The 14,503-nt window shown below is 38.6% G+C and overlaps 1 long non-coding RNA gene across 1 annotated transcript in view; it reads left to right on the forward strand.

Moving 5' to 3' along the window:
* The first annotated feature begins 10,508 nt into the window (after positions 1-10,508).
* The window catches only part of LOC138433782 (uncharacterized), an 89,056-nt gene continuing 85,061 nt past the window's right edge, over positions 10,509-14,503 (forward strand). The window contains exon 1 of the long non-coding RNA XR_011254464.1: positions 10,509-10,705. This is a non-coding gene — a long non-coding RNA (uncharacterized lncRNA). The remainder of the gene's footprint in view (positions 10,706-14,503) is intronic.

The raw sequence follows: 14,503 nt of genomic DNA on the forward strand, positions 1-14,503 counted from the left end.
AGAACAGGTGGGCCTGGACCAGGTTAGTACAGCTGGCCTGTCCCACTAGAGTTGATGATCTACAGAATCCTGGGGTAAATCAAAGTTATTTTAAAGCTATATTTGGATATAACTTGCTAGTCAGCAAAGTAATTAACATAATAGACTGATTACCATTGTGCTAAACAGATAATGCATATTAAATGATGGCAAACGTATATAAAACAGAATGAATATGAATAACAGTATTTACTAAGTGCCCTCTATACATAGGGACCAGGCTGAGTTCTGAGACGCTCTAGGAATCAACAATCTTGCCACATACCCACAAAGTATTCATTTATTATGTTCATATAACAGGTTGTTGGAAAGATCCAGTCTATAGGTAAAGATTAATGTTCCACAGTGGCAAATATCAACAGTAGCATAAAATTCAAAATATTTACTTGACATGGCTCTAACCAAAGTGAGTTAGAGTGTTCGTGGCATTTTAGATCTTACAGGAAATAGAAAACCTTGGTCTCGTTTCATTCTTTTACAAGTGGTTAACCAGTATTCCCAGCACCACTTGTTAAAGAGATTGTCTTTACTCCATTGTATATTCTTGCCTCCTTTGTCAAAGATAAGATGTCCATATGTGTGTGGATTTATCTCTGGGCTTTCTATTTTGTTCCATTGATCTATATGTCTGTCTTTGTGCCAGTACCATACTGTTTTGATGACTGTGGCTTTGTAGTAGAGCCTGAAGTCAGGCAAGTTGATTCCTCCAGTTCCATTCTTCTTTCTCAAGATTGCTTTGGCAATTCGAGGTTTTTTGTATTTCCATACAAATCTTGAAATTATTTGTTCTAGTTCTGTGAAAAATATGGCTGGTAGCTTGATAGGGATTGCATTGAATTTGTAAATTGCTTTGGGTAGTATACTCATTTTCACTATATTGATTCTTCCAATCCATGAACATGGTATATTTCTCCATCTATTAGTGTCCTCTTTGATTTCTTTCATCAGTGTTTTATAGTTTTCTATATATAGGTCTTTAGTTTCTTTAGGTAGATATGTTCCTAAGTATTTTATTCTTTTCGTTGCAATGGTGAATGGAATTGTTTCCTTAATTTCTTTTTCTACTTTCTCATTATTAGTGTATAGGTGGTGTCATCTGCATATCTGAGGTTATTGATATTTCTCCCAGCAATCTTGATTCCAGCTTGTGCTTCTTCCAGGCCAGCATTTCTCATGATGTACTCGGCATATAAGTTAAATAAGCAGGCTGACAATACACAGCCTTGACGTACTCCTTTTCCTATTTGGAACCAGTCTGTTGTTCCATGTCCAGTTCTAACTGTTGCTTCCTGACCTGCATACAGATTTCTCAAGAGGCAGGTTAGGTAGTCTGGTATTCCCATCTCTCTCAGAATTTTCCACAGTTTATCGTGATCCACACAGTCAAAGGCTTTGGCAGAGTCAATAAAGCAGAAACAAATGTTTTTCTGGAACTCTCTTGCTTTTCCCATGATCCAGCGGATGTTGGCAATTTGATCTCTTGTTCCTCTGCCTTTTCTAAAACGAGCTTGAACATGAGGGAGTTCATGGTTCACATATTGCTGAAGCCTGGCTTGGAGAATTTTGAGCATTACTTTACTAGCATGTGAGATGAGTGCAATTGTGCGGTATTTTGAGCATTGTTTTGCATTGCCTTTCTTTGGAATTGGAATGAAACCTGACCTTTTCCAGTCCTGTGGCCACTGCTGAGTATTCCAAATTTGCTGGCATATTGAGTGCAGCACTTTGACAGCACCATCTTTCAGTATTTGAAACAGCTCTACTGGAATTCCATCACCTCCACTAGCTTTGTTCATAGTGATGCTTTCTAAGGCCCACTTGACTTCACTTTTCAAGATGTCTGGCTCTAGATCAGTGATCACATCATCATGATTATCTGGGTCGTGAAGATCTTCTTTTGTACAGTTTTTCCGTGTATTCTTGCCACCTCTTCTTAATATCTTCTGCTTCTGTTAGGTCCAAACCATTTCTGTCCTTTATCAAGCCCATCTTTGCATGAAATGTTCCCGTGGTATCTAATTTTCTTGAAGAGATCTCTAGTCCTTCCCATTCTGTTCTTTTCCTCTATTTCTTTGCATGATCGCCGAAGAAGGCTTTCTTATCTCTTCTTGCTATTCTTTGGAACTCTGCATTCAGATGCTTATATCTTTCCTTTTCTCCTTTGCTTTTCACCTCTCTTCTTTTCACAGCTATTTGTAAGGCCTCCCCAGACAGCCATTTTGCTTTTTTGCCTTTCTTTTCCATGGGGATGGTCTTAATCCCTGTCTCCTGTACAATGTCATGAACCTCATTCCATAGTTCATCAGGCACTCTATCTATCAGATCTAGGCCCTTAAATCTATTTCTCACTTCCACTGTATAATCATAAGGGGTTTGATTTAGGTCATACCTGAATGGTCTAGTGGTTTTCCTACTTTCTTCATTTTAAGTCTAAATTTGATAATAAGGAGTTCATGATCTGAGCCACAGTCAGCTCCTGGTCTTGTTTTTGTTGACTGTATAGAGCTTCTCCATCTTTGGCTGCATAGAATATAATCAATTTGATTTTGGTGTTGACCATCTGGTGATATCCATGTGTAGAGTCTTCTCTTGTGTTGTTGGAAGAGAGTGTTTGCTATGACCAGTGAATTTTCTTGGCAAAACTCTATTAGTCTTTGCCCTGCTTCATTCTGCATTCCAAGGCCAAATTTGCCTGTTACTCCAGGTGTTTCTTGACTTCCTACTTTTGCATTCCAGTCCCCTATAATGAAAAGGACATCTTTTTTGGGTGTTAGTTCTACAAGGTCTTGTAGGTCTTCATAAAACCATTCAACTTCAGCTTCTTCAGCCTTACTGGTTGGGGCATAGACTTGGATAACAGTGATATTGAATGGTTTGCCTTGGAGACGAACAGAGATCATTCTGTCGTTTTTGATATTGCATCCAAGTACTGCATTTCAGACTCTTCTGTTGACCATGATGGCTACTCAATTTCTTCTGAGGGATTCCTGCCCCCAGTAGTAGATATAATGGTCATCTGAGTTAAATTCACCCATTCCAGTCCATTCTATTTTGCTGATTCCTAGAATGTTGACGTTCACCCTTGCCATCTCTTGTTCGACCACTTCCAATTTGCCTTGATTCATGGACCTGACATTCCAGGTTCCTATGCAATATTGCTCTTCACACCATCAGATCTTGCTTTTATCACCAGTCACATCCACAACTGGGTATTGTTTTTGCTTTGGCTCCATCCCTTCATTCTTTCTGGAGTTATTTCTCCACTGATCTCCAGTAGCATATTGGGCACCTAATGACCTGGGGAGTTCCTCTTTTGGTATCCTATCATTTTTGCCTTTTCATACTGTTCATGGGGTTCTCAAGGCAAGAATACTGAAGTGGCTTGGCATTCCCTTCTCCAGTGGTCCAGTGGACCAGGCTCTGTCAGACCTCTCCACCATGACCTGCCTGTCTTGGGTTGCCCCGCAGGCATGGCTTGGTCTCATTGAGTTAGACAAGGCTGTGGTCCTAGTGTGATTAGACTGACTAGTTTTCTGTGAGTATGGTTTCAGTGTGTCTGCCCTCTGATGCCCTCTTGCAACACCTACCATCTTACTTGGCTTTCTCTTACCTTGGGCGTGGGGTATCTCTTCACAGCTGCCCCAGCAAAGCACTGCCGCTGCTCCTTACCTTGGACGAGGTGTACCTCCTCACCGCCGCCGTTCCTGACCTTCAATGTGGGATAGCTCCTCTAAGCCCTCCTGCACCTGCACAGCCACTGCTCCTCGGGATGCTCCTCCCGGCCACAGGCCCTGGCCTCAGGAGTGGGTGGCTCTTCCCAGCTGCCGTCCCTGGCCTCAGGGTGGCTCCTCAGGGTCACTGCCCCTGGCCCCGGTTGTGAGGTGTCTCCTCCCAGCTGCCGCCCTTGGCCTCCAGCTCGCGGTGGCTCCTCAGGGTCACCGCTCTTGGCGTGGGGTGCGAGGTGGCTTCTCCCAGCCACCCCTGACCTCCGACGCGGGGTGTCTCCTCCAGGCCGCCCCTGACTTCAGACGTAGGGTAGCTCCTTCTGGCCGCTGCCCTAACTTTGGATGCGGGGTGTCCCTTTCCGGCCGCCACTGACCTCGGACGCAGGGTAGCTCCTCTCCGCCGCCGCCCTGACTTCAGACGTGGGGTGTCTCCTCCCGGCCTCCACTGACCTCGGACGCAGGTTGTCTCTTCCTGGCCACTGCCCCTGACCTTGGACGCGGTGTAGCTCATCCTGGCGGCCACTGACCTTGCATGCAGGATAGCTCCTCTCCGCCGTTCCTGCACCGTCACAGCCTGGCACTCTAGGCCGCTGCCCCTGACCTCGGACCTGGGGTAGCTCCTCTCGGCCGCACTTAGTGCGGCAGCTCTCGCAGCCACCGCCTGAGAAAGGCAATGCCAAAGAATGCTCAAACTACCACACAATTGAACTCACCTCACATGCTAGCAAAATTACTGCTCAAAATTCTCCAAGCCAGGCTTCAGCAATATTTGAACCATGAAATTCCAGATGTTCAAGCAGGATTTAGAAAAGGCAGAGGAATCAGATATCAAATTGCCAACATCCACTGGATCATCAAAAAAGCAAGAGTTCCAGAAAAACATCTATTCCTGCTTTATTGACTATGCCAAAGACTTTGACTGTGTGGAACACAATAAACTGTGGAAAATTCTGGAAGAGATGGGAATACCAGACCACCTAACCTGCCTCTTGAGAAACCTATTTGCAGGTCAGGACACAACAGTTAGAACTGGACATGGAACAGCAGACTGGTTCCAAATAGGAAAAGGAGTATGTCAAGGCTGTATACCGTCATCCTGTTTATTTAACTTATATGCAGAGTACATTATGAGAACTGCTGGGCTGGAGGAATCACAAGCTGGAATCAAGATTGCCAGGAGAAATATCAATAACCTCAGATATGCAGATCGCACCACCCTTATGGCAGAAAGTGAAGAAGAACTAAAGAGCCTCTTCATGAAAGTGAGAGAGGAGAGTTAAAAAGTTGTCTTAAAGCTCAACTTTCAGAAAACTAAGATCATGACATCTGGTCCCATCACTTCATGGCAAATAGGGAAATGGTGGAAACAGTGACTGAATTTATTTTTTCTGCCTCCAAAATCACTGCAGATGGTGACTGCAGCCACGAAATTAAAAGATGCTTACTCCTTGGAAGGAAAGTTATGACCAGCCTAGATAGTATATTCAAAAGCAGACACATTACTTTGCCGACTAAGGTCCGTCTAGTCAAGGCTATGGTTTTCCCAGTAGTCATGTATGGATGTGAGAGTTGGACTGTGAAGAAAGCTGAGCTCTGAAGAATTGATGCTTTTGAACTGTGGTGTTGGAGAAGACTCTTGAGAGTCCCTTGGACTGCAAGGAGATCCAACCATTCCATCCTATAGGAGATCAGTCCAGGGTGTTCACCGAAAGGACTGATGCTGAAGCTGAAACTCCCAATACTTTGGCCACCTGATGTGAAGAGCCGACTCATTTGAAAAGACCCTGATGCTGGGAAAGATGAGGGCAGGAGGAGAAGGGAACGACAGAGGATGAGATGGTTGGATAGCATCACCAACTCGGTGGACATGAGTTTGGGTAAACCCCAGGAGTTGGTGATGGACAGGGAGGCCTGGTGTGCTGCAGTTCATGGGATCACAAAGAGTTGGTCATGACCGAGTGACTGAACTGAACTGAACTTGAGTTTTTACATTTGAAAGTAAAAATCAACATATAATTACATGCTTAAAATAGCATTGAAATTCTGAAGGTAAATTTCATCTATTTATGTACATTGCTAAATGGTAACAAAATAAACTGTATGACATCAATTAGCATTTTTATTTCTATTCCACTTAGAATACTAGTAACAGAAGTCTTTCAGTATACTAGGTTAAGATTATTTTTAAGTTATTCCCCATATGGAGTAGTACATTAATATAACATCTGCATCAATCTAATATTTTCTAAAATCATCCAAAATCCTGTAAGTATCAGACGACCAAGACTCTTGCACAGACGCAAGCCACAGGTGCCAGCCAGAAAGAAACAGACTGAAATTAAATCACATTAAATGTTCTGTGTATCAATCATCTTGAAAAAATAACAGGGAAAGTAATCTCAGCATGAGAACTGATGAGGTGTTTATGAGTTTAAGCATTTGAATTTTATATCATTTCTCAAATTTTTGGATTAAAAAATTTAATACTCACACTTTTTACATTAGTTTTTCATAGATAAAATTGTCCAGGCTCAAAATAGACAAATCCAGACTGCTACATTTTTAAACTATGATAAAAGAACCATATGCTTAATGAAACCTCGTGCCTAAAATCTAAATGTTTATGGTCACATACATTGTCTCCTATTCTCAACCTTTTGATTTAAAATGTTTTTGTTTTACATTTACATTTTATTTTTAAAATAGAGATGATGAACCTGAGATTATTGACTTCTAATGGCAATCAATACCCTGTAGGTAGTTTTCTAAGCCACCAGACAGAGAAAGGGAGTTCAAGAAGTGCAGGTAGAGTGACCTTCTCTAGGAGTAAACTAAGATCAACACTTGAGGTTGTCAACACAGCTGGAATTTGAGGGTCGTACTAGAGAGGAAGGATCCAAAGGGAAGAAACCATAAAACCTGTGTAAAAAATTATTCTGCTTCTTGGTCAAAGTTGTGTCTGACTCTTTTACAATCCCATGGACTGTAACCCTCCAGGCTCCTCTGGCCATGGCATTTTCCAGGAAAGCATACTGAAGGGGGTTGCCATTTCCTTTCTCAGGGGATCTTCCCCAGCCAGGGATCTAACCCATCTCTCCTGCATTGGCAGGCAGATTCTTTAAAACTGAGCCACCTAGAAAGCCCAGATGAACACTTACTAGGCATTCAACTGAGGCAAAAAAGCCACATCCTTGTTCTCAGAATCTTGCTCTAAGAGTTAAGTGCTGTGTCCAACAGGACAGGTAAACTTGAAAGAGACCAGCCAACAAAGCCTAAAGCCAAGTTTTCAAGGTTCAAAGTCATCATCCAGAAAGTTACTGCTTCCCAGAAGAGAATCAACATTTTGCTGTGTATAATTTACTAAAAATGTATGTTCCACTGGTTATAAATGAATAATCTTAAAACCTGCAATATGTGATTGGAATTTTATTTACTGCTCTAGTTAAACATATTTAGGCTAAGAACTTTTTGTTCTCTTTTTGCAAATACGTCCAGTCATTACAGGTGATCCTATTTAAATCAACCTTCATCCTTCTACTTCCTCCCCAAAGTTTGATTGTGTGCAATTGTCCCCTTCTTTTTTATGTACATCATATATTTTTGATGAATTATATTATGACGCTATTCATGCTTTAACATTTCTATAGTTAGGTCTGACTTATAATCAATGATGAATCACTGTTTACTTTGTTTTCTTTCTGATTGGCACATACAATGATAGTTGCATAAGGGTATCAGTGTAGACTTAGAGCCAATGAATTATGGTAAATACGTAGAAATGCAATTAGTTATCTATGAAAAAATATAACAAATGAAAAAGAATTGCTTTAAAAAGTCATAAGAGCTACCACCCTTCAATGATAAATGAAGTGCAGCATATTGGCATGGCAAAGATCTGTTGCACATTGGACTCAATAACATCTCTGTCATTGACAAGCTGGTAGACCTTGCATAGTTTTCTTAATATTTCTCAGGCTTGGTCTTCCCATCAGTGAAATCATACCAGTAATAGTAGTGGATACCTCATATGGTTGTGAGAATTTAAAAAGGTAGAAAAGAAAGTGCCTAAAACAGTTCCTGGAACAAACTGTGCTCGATGAACAGAAACCAATTTTATTAGTAAGAAAGTTATCAAGATACTGAGTTACCAGTTTCTTGTATATATTGGTAAAAAAAAAAAAACCTTAATCTTTCATTACTAAAAAAAAAAAAAAAAAAAAAGATGAAGTAAATAAGGAAGGCAGAAAAGAAGAGGGAAGAAAGAAGAAATTAAAGAGCCAATAATGCAATCAGCAGATAGAAATGCATCTTCTGTTCATTAATGAAGGAAAGTTGACTTCAGTTTCTATTATATTAATTGCTGAGGTATTAGAGTTTCTGATATGTGAATAAGTGCAAAATTACTACTCTATTTCTTCCCACTAGACTGTAAGCTCCATGAGGGCAGAGATGGGTCTTTTCCTTTTACTCAACAGAGAGTTAATAAGAATTGAAATATATGCTAAAAAATGTTATGCATTGTTAAATTCCAATTCCTTGAAGAAGAAAATAAATCCTGGTAAAACTACTGTATTTGCAACTTGATAACAGAAATGAAGAAATATCTCTAATATGACAATAGCCAACAAATCATTCTATCAGGTAGAAATAATTACTTCCATCTTTGGTCCCGTATAACTTTATGTAATATTGTTGCATTTGATTGCATTTATGTCTCTCTTTGAGGGCAGGGGCAAGCTTACTCATCTTTGAGGTGCCAGCATCTAGAGAGGACACAGAACATAGAAGCTGTCAGTGAATGTCTGATGGATGAATGAACCAGCAAATGGTTGATCCTGAAGCAGATCTTACATCTGACTCTATTCTAACAGAGACACTCTATTTAACTCAACTCTGACTGTAATATTGCTTCCCTGATGGCTCAGAGGTTAAAGCGTCTGCCCGCAATGCGGGAGACCCGGGTTCGATCCCTGGGTCCAGTCCCTGGGTTGGGAAGATCCCCTGGAGAAGGAAATGGAAACCCACTCCAGTATTCTTGCCTGGAGAATTCCATGGACAGAGAAGCCTGGAGGGCTACAGTCTATGGGGTCGCAAAGAGTCAGACACAACTGAGCAACTTCACTTTCACTTTCACTGACTGTAATATGGACCTATTACCAACCTTCATCTAAAGCTGATCCCACTATTGACATTTTCTTTAGGGATAAGATGCCATTCCCTCAAAGGATAGAATTGACTCGACCACCATCTGTTGTGGGCTGACAAAGAGCCAGGCCTGCTTCTGGGCACTGGGGCTTAGATGGCAGGTGGGGGCCAAGCTGTGACCAAGCTTCCTAGAGGAAAAACTCAAAGCCAAAGCTTGAAAGAACTAGATGCTTTGTCTTCAGCCTTGAGGCAGCTGCCTGAAGCCAGCTCTCCACACATCCCCACACTACCCTTATTGTCGTCTTCCTCTCTCTGCCCTGTTGTATCCACTCCCAGATCCCAGAGTAGCAACTGAGGTGATTCTTGGAGAAATCATTACCAGTGGCATCACCTGAGGCAGAATGAATAGGAACTGATGGATAAAGAGAGGAAGGGTAAAGTCAACAGGAATGATCAATGGGAAGACACTTAAGAAAGAGCAAATAAATCACTCCATGGTGGGAAGAAAGATGGGGAGGAAAGGAGAAGGGAGGAGGGCTGAAAAATCACTGCTGGAGGGAAGAGAGGAAATGAGAAAGGGGAAAGTGAAGACAAAAAAGAGGAGTAAAAAGAAAGAGAAAAGAGAGGAAGGAAATGAGAGAGAAAAAATGTAGAGAGGGGTTGTTAAGAGGGAAGGGGGAGAAAAGAGGAAGAAAATGACTAAGAGACTTAGAAGGACACCACAGACCACCATAAAATAAAGTAAAGAGTAATTTTATAAACTAGTTTTCATAAATAATATTTCTATATTGGTTATTTTATAAAACAGGGACAGTTATTTTTAGAAAGATTTTCAAGAGCTATATGTTTTAAAATAATGAAAAGCCTTTGTGTTTAGAAGACTATGTTTTGGTGCTTGGAAAATCCATTCATTTAAGATGCTACTTTTCCCAAAGACATTAGCAAAACAAGAAGAGACTCGATTCCAGTAATGATAAAGTGACAGAATATTTTGATTCCTTGTAGCTTGTATTGATCTTGAAAGTACATGTTTCAGCTTTACCAAACTGTATAAACAATGTAGGAAGATGTAAAGTCATTCTACTTCTTAAGAGGCTCAATTTTCTTTATCATTATTTTTCATTCTTACGCAGTCTCTTGGAAGTGGACATCTGTGACATGGCAAACTGGCTCAAAGAAGAGTGAAACTTATCAAGAACATGGACATTTCTTTCTCCTTTCTGCTGGAGGATGGCTCTTTGTTATGGTGTCCCCCCTCAAGCCACCCAATTACTTTGCAGCCATTTTCTTTGGCTCCTAACAACAAGAATATGTCATAATTCCCAAAGAGGCAGCTGCGTTTAGTTACTGTGCTCTAGATATGCACATATCTCAAGTTGACACCTAATGAAATCATTAAAAATGTTCAAACTCTGTGTGCTTTGGAAGAGGCCAAAAGCATAGTGACCACCATACATCACACAGGCATCAAGTGAAGAGTTCAGAGGAAGGGATGACTCACACATAATGAGAAAGTTTCTCAGAATCATTTACCCTGTGAGACACTGAAGGGGAGGAGCTATAGCACAGCCTAAATATTTTTTTCTAATAGACTGTGAAATCTTTAGATATCTTGCTTAAGATCCTTGTATCCCAAAAGGTTTTGATTTTATTCTATCCTTAATTTCAAAAGTGATTGTGCTTGAACTATTACATGAAAGGATAGCAAAAACGAAGTCACTAAATCATCCATGAGTTGATTGATGAAAAGGGGCCATATAATTCCTCAACTATACTTTTCCAGAACTTGAGATACAGTAAGTATCAAAATATATATTTAAAATATAATCTATTATATAATGAACTATCTATATTTGGGTCTATATATTATCATGTTTATGTACTCACATTTTTGTCCTTTTCTATTTTTGTAGTCCTATTTGTTGTTTGCTATTTACCCTGAATTGCTTGTCTTTTGTGGAATCTATTACTCATCCCTTTGTCCGTTTTCATGTTCTTTTTAAAAAGTATTCAGTTACAAAATTGAAGTTAAAATTTATTTCTATTAGGTTTTTCATATTTTCTTGTGTGGAAATGTACAAATGGGTTGGGGGGGGAACTTTAGAAAGGAAAGTGGTTATAACTATTTCACATTGAATATCTAGGTTTCAGAGTATCTTTTAATGGTATCGTTTTCTCAAGCAGTTTATAAATACAAAATTATCTTTATGGGCTCCAGATGTGTTGTCAAATAAAAAGTGTCTCTAGGGCTATTTGACGTATTATACACTTGTTTCCACATGTGTCAGGCAGAGCAAAACTTGACCTGGGACTATATAAGGTATCTTTCTGAAACTGTTAAAACCATCAGTGCAGCTGCTCATATTATGGGCTCTGTTTACTAAAATAATTATACAGACAGTAAACACATGGACAATGAAGACCCACAGACTCTCTAAGTGTATCCATAGACATATTTTGAGATAAGCTTCTTGGGACCTAATAGTGTCACAGTGAAATGCTTAAGGTATATAGCTAAAGGGAAACACACCCATTTTTTAATTTCACTTTTTCACTGAAAAGAAAACCTCAATTTGAAGCACAAATTTGCTGAACACTTTATAATTCAATTCTGTAAATCAGAATTTGTGTCAGCACTTCATTCTGATATATAAAAGAGTATATCAAAAAGATATATCTTCACTGAAGCAAAAACGTTTTAGACCCCTCAGGCAAAGAACATAAACTATGTGCTAAGTTTTGCAAATATGAGAATTCATTGCCAAAATAGAAAGGATAAAGACAGGAATATACTTTTTAAAAATACATCTGGTCATTTCATTAGCAGCATGAAAAAGAGAAAACATACTTAATATCAAAGTTGGGAAATTCCGATTTTATCTCACATGGACATTTCTTAAGTTCTACTTCTCATTAGCAGTGCATGAGAGAATATATTTGCAATAATGGCTAATCACCAGAGGGTAAGGCACATATAGTTTATGTATAAGGTTGAATTTAGTTAAAATTACCACCACAATTTTTAAGTTGGCATATTTTAAAAATTTGAACAATTTCTTCCATAGCCTCATTTATAATTTACTTAGTCAATATTTCTGTACAATAAAATAAATTCAAAGTTGATAATATGTATCATTTTTTCTCCCTCAGCGCATAAACAAAATGTTTAAAAAAATATTTTTTCAATCAAAATCACAATGCAATGCTATTTTATCACTAGAATGGCTAGAATTTGAAAGTGGAAAATAGAAAAAAGAGAAACTGGAATGTTCATACATTGTTGGTCAGAATGTAAGATGGTGCAGCCATTGGACAACTTGGTTTGATGGCTTTTAAATTTAGCCTACGAATCAGAAATTTCATTGCTAAATAGATACTGAAAACAATTAAAACAGCTGTTCAAACAAAATGAATGTTCATAGTGGCAATATTTTTTGCAATAGTCAGCCACAAAACAACCCAAATATTCTTTGACGGAAGAATAGATAAATAAATGCATTACTTCCATTCAATGGAACATTACTCAACCATGGGGAAAAAATAGAGTGCTGATCTTGCTACAGAGCAAATATTGAAAACATTGTGCTAAGTGAAATAAGCCAGACACAAATAGAGATATATTACATAATTTAATTTATATAAATTGCTCCCAATAGCAAACACATAGGGTCAGAAAACAGAATAATGGTTACCAGCAGCTGAGGAGGGTAGAAATGGGGAATGAATATTAAATGGGTGTGGAGTTTCCTCTTGGAATGAAGAAAATGTTATAGAACTAAATGATGATGATGGTGGACCACACAGTAAAATGCTAAATGCCACTTAATTATACATTTTGAGATGGTTAAAATAGTAAGTTTTATATCATGTGTCTTACACTAACATTTTAGAAATATATCTTGACAGCCATGGTCATATGACTGATTAAGAATTTGTGCATTTGTTTATTGAATTTTATAACAATTTTATACTGAAAAAAGCTCAAAGAATGACTATTTCTGCTCTCTCATGAAATTATCGGAGAAGGCAATGGCACCCCACTCCAGTAACTCTTGCCTGGAAAATCCCATGGACAGAGGAGCCTGGTAGGCTGCAGTCCATTGGGACTACGACTGAACAACTTCACTTTGACTTTTCACTTTCATGCATTGGAGAAGGAAATGGCAACCCACTCCAGTGTTCTTGCCTGGAGAATCCCAGAGACAGAGGCCGCACAGAGTCAGACATGACTGAAGTAAGTGACTTAGCAGCAGCAGCAGCAGCCAAAATATTTTATACTCAAAGATAATTTTTGAATTCTGCCTTAATTTTCTGAAGAAAGAACACTGGCCTTTATTCAGAGGAATTTCAAGAGGCTGAATTCATTAATTATTATTCACCATGGAAGTCTGTCTCTAACAGTAGAGACCATGAAGAAATTTCAATATATATGGAAAGATTGTGATTATGTGTGATTTCTGCTAAGATTTTCATAGTGAAAAAATTTACCTCCTAAGCATTGCTTCTGAATATTGTAAAACAAGTTTTATTTCTATCGAAAACCTTCAGAGTCTTAGTAAAATATGCTGTCATCCTGCGTGTGAGTTACAGCAATAAATCCAGAGTCTGGATTAGAAACAAGAAGAAAGAATCTATGTCAACTTTAAATGAAAGTTGCTTTTCCTTGAGAATGTTAATACAGTTGCAACACCAAGCTAAGGGTTTTAAGAAAAGAATCATAAGGATTCTGGAATGTAAACAGTTTTGCTATTTCAAATATGCACGTGTTTGAATTCTTCCAAAGCAGTCCTTATACTATCTTCACATGCATGCCTCTAGTAAATTGTAATCACATGTATACATTTGGATTTTTAGAGTTTATACATGGTATAGATAGCTTTCTACATTGAATATTTTTAAGTTCTAGTTATTCATGATTCACTGATCTATGGGTTTAGAGGGTGTAGTGTGATTTGGTACAGAGAATGGGGAGTATATATCAAGAAATTTGAAAGATTAAGTCAAGCTCCTACTAAAGATGCAGCCCAAGGGTGTGGTAATCTTAACCTAAAAAGACTGGGACAATGGCAGGCTTAGACATTTGTACTGCTTAAATCTCCTTTTAACCTAACCATTTACCTTAGAAACATGGAGCAAATAATATGGACAATCTGATCAATGGACACTATAGTGAAGTATACAAGGACTCCATGTACCAAAATTTTCTGTTCTCTTCCATTCTAATATTGCTTTCATTATCCGTTAACTACAAGCCTAATCTGAGTTTCTTAACTTTGCACTCCACTCTATAACTAAAAATTTTCAGAGCTTTAAAACACAGAAATTAATATTTTGGATAACAATGTCAAAACTTGGTTTTAATAAATAAAGTGTCCAACTTTACTTGGTTAGTCTTCTATGAGTGGAAAACTAGTGTCATGTACCAAAATAAACAAAATGATAGAACAACTCTTAAAAGTTTAAAAGATTATTAATTGCTGTCTTTTGTTTAAACAAAAATATAAAGATATTTAAATTTAGGTAAAATATAAACATTTAAACCACAGTATGTTAGTCTTAAAATTTACTGTAATCTTGGGGGGAATAAAACACTT

The sequence above is a fragment of the Ovis canadensis genome, chromosome 2 (assembly GCF_042477335.2).
Source record: "Ovis canadensis isolate MfBH-ARS-UI-01 breed Bighorn chromosome 2, ARS-UI_OviCan_v2, whole genome shotgun sequence".
In the NCBI taxonomy this organism is placed as follows: Eukaryota; Metazoa; Chordata; class Mammalia; order Artiodactyla; family Bovidae; genus Ovis; species Ovis canadensis.